Below are 3013 nucleotides of genomic sequence, written 5' to 3'. Positions count from 1 at the left end.
TAGAAACAAATCTGGATGACTTCCCTGTGTAATGTGTATTTAAGAACGATTTATTAAACCCATTTTGATTCTTGCGTATACTACTTTTAACACTTGAATATAAGTAATTGATTAACTAGCGGACTTACTCGTGTTAATTAGGGAAGTTTGTGCGGCTTACAGCTGTTTCGGTGCTTATCACACCATCCTCAGAGCCTACTAGATCTCGGCGTCATCTCGAACTTCTCTCCCTGTTATGAGGGTGAGTTTGATTGTTGAAAGGTGTTGAAAAGTGGAGTCAAATAGTGTGTGTGTGTGTACTGAAATTGATCTGTGTGTTGAGAATTTGATCAGGGTGTGTTTTAGTGTGTTTATATATTTCGTATTGTTCTAGTGTGTTGAGTTTTTGGTTCTTGGGTTGTATGTGTAGGATTTCCATGTCCGTATTTATGTTATTGTATGTATGGTTAGCATTGGTTATGTGATCGGCGTATGTAGATGTATTGTGTCCTGTGGTTATAGCTTTAATGTGTTCTTTGTAGCGTGTTTGGAATGATCTGCCTGTCTGTCCAATGTAGAACTTGTCGCAGCTATTACATGTGAGTTTGTATACACCTGTATGGTCGTATTTATTTGTTTGTGTTTTTTATGTGTTGACATGTCTTTGTAGTGTGTTTTCTGTTCTGTATGCTATGATGTATTTCTGCTTCCTGAATGAAGATGAGATCTTATGTGTGCTTTTGTTTTCATATGTTAGTGTGATGTATTTCTTGCGTTCTTGTGTTTGTGTTGTGTTTTGAGTGTTTTTATGTTTGTTAAGTTTTTGTTTTGTCTTTCTTATGATGTTGTCTATTATGTTTGGATTGTATCCGTTTTCTTGTGCTATGTAGCCTATTTGATTGTGTTAACTTCTTCATTGTAGTGTTGTTGGCTCATGGGTATGTTGAGTAATCTGTGTGCAATTGTCCTGAATGCAGCATGTTTGTGTTGTTAAATGCCGTGACCTATTGTGGTGGACAATTATTGTTGGCCACCGGTGGATCTCCTAAACCATGACCCGAGGGTTCGCGAGCGTGGGTTGAATCCCGATTGGGCTCATTACCTGGTTGGAATTTTTCATAGGTTTTCCTCAGCGGTAAGACGAATGTCTGGTAATGTCATGGCGAGTCTTTGGCCTCATATCGAAAAATATCGTAACATAAGATTACCTTACATTTGATACACAGTTGTAAAACAACTGGATACAAAAAATTCTTACTTACTGTTGTAAGTCGAGCAGAAACATTTTTCGTGTCAGATGAATCGACAAGCCACGCTAAATCCTGACATATTTTATACATGCGTTAGCCGCCTTTCCTTCCCTTCTGTTTCGCATTAGATAGCATTGCTGATGGGAATGCGAGTGCGTAGGGTGTTACGAATGTGTTCAACAAATGTTGGTGAAAATATTGCTAACGCTCACTGTTGAGAAGCAGACGCTGGCATGCGGGAACGTCTGCTCAACTGCAGTGCGAGAGCAGGCAGGCTATTCCTGGGTCTGCGTGAAATACTGCCAATGGGACAAGTGAGAAACAACTGAACCAGGTACGGTAATGGAGAAGGAGGCGGAATAGCAGGAAAGGAGAGAAATAGCGTTAAACGCAGTAGGAGAAGCAAAATAAGAAGTTCAAGTGAAAAGTTTAAGAAGAATTGAAAAGTACGAAGTGATAGGGAAGAAGTAAAGTAAAAAAGGAGAGAATATAGTAATTAAAAATATGGAAGGTGAAATGAGAAAGAAAAAAGACAGAGGGACATGAAGAGAAGATATAAAGTAATTGAAATAATTCAGAGAGAATTTAACCATATTTTCTTTAAGTCCGTCACAAACTTATCTTATATTACAATGTGATGTTTTTATTTCATTTTACTAGATGAACGTTTTCGGTTTTATAAACCATCTTCAGATCACTGCTACCTCTATTGAACTCTTGTGTTGATATGGAATGGGTTACATTAACCATATTGTATTAAAACGTAAAATATAAATATGAGATAAAACAGTAATGAATACACACATTTAAAATGATGACATATTAAATTAAATTAATCTAAGTTGAAGGTTTTGCAGCATATACAGTTCTTTCAGATGCGAAACAATTATTTTCTTATGACCTTATACACAGTGACTAATCATGAGACTGCATTTACAAGTAGTCTTATAATTATGAAACAACTACTAGTTAAATATATGTATTCATTAATGTTTTACCTCATATTTATATTTTACTTTTTAATACAATATGGTTAATGTAACCCATTGCATATCAACACAAGAGTTCAATAGAGGTAACAGTGATCTGAAGATGGTTTATAAAACCGAAAACGTTCAACTAGTAAAATGAAATAAAAACATCACATTGTAATATAAGATAAGTTTATGACGGACTTAAAGAAAATATTGTTAAATTAACAAAACTTATAGGAACAAAAATGGGTATAAAATTACTATTAAATACGAGAAAAATTCGTACCGGCACCGGGAGTCGAACCCAGGACCTCTCAGCTCTGCGCGCTGAGCGCTCTTACCAACTGAGCCATGCCGGAACACGATCCACGGCCCCGGCCGAACCCCTCTCGTAATGCTATTTTACGGTCTTGAGACTGCACTGCACTTGAGACGATACACGCCATATATGCAGGAGCGCATATTTGAATGACTTTATGGCCATATTCAACATCAGTTTCATGACAACTGCTAACAGTTAATACATCAAACATTCATATGTACGAGAGAGGTTCGGCCGGCGCCGTGGGCCGTGTCCCGGCATGGCTCAGTTGGTAAGAGCGCTCAGCGCGCAGGGCTGAGAGGTCCTGGGTTCGATTCTCGGTGCCGGTACGAATTTTTCTCGTATTTAATAGTAATAATACAATAGACTAATTCATATTAGTCGTGTAATATTCAATGAGGTGGGCGAGACCTCATACATATGAATATTTGATGTATGGGTATAAAATTTAAAAAAGTCAGAGAGAAGGTATATTATAGAAGAAATGA

General features: G+C 37.3%; 1 non-coding gene across 1 annotated transcript; it reads right to left on the bottom strand.

Moving 5' to 3' along the window:
• Nucleotides 1–2486: 2486 nt before the first annotated feature.
• TRNAC-GCA (transfer RNA cysteine (anticodon GCA)) lies at nucleotides 2487–2562 on the bottom strand. The gene has a single exon. It is a non-coding gene; the product is annotated as a tRNA-Cys (tRNA).
• Nucleotides 2563–3013: the final 451 nt, after the last annotated feature.

The sequence above is a fragment of the Periplaneta americana genome, chromosome 16 (genome assembly GCF_040183065.1).
Source record: "Periplaneta americana isolate PAMFEO1 chromosome 16, P.americana_PAMFEO1_priV1, whole genome shotgun sequence".
Taxonomy (NCBI): Eukaryota; Metazoa; Arthropoda; class Insecta; order Blattodea; family Blattidae; genus Periplaneta; species Periplaneta americana.
Note: the sequence above shows the minus strand (reverse complement) of the source record. Positions and strands in the feature narration are given on the sequence as shown.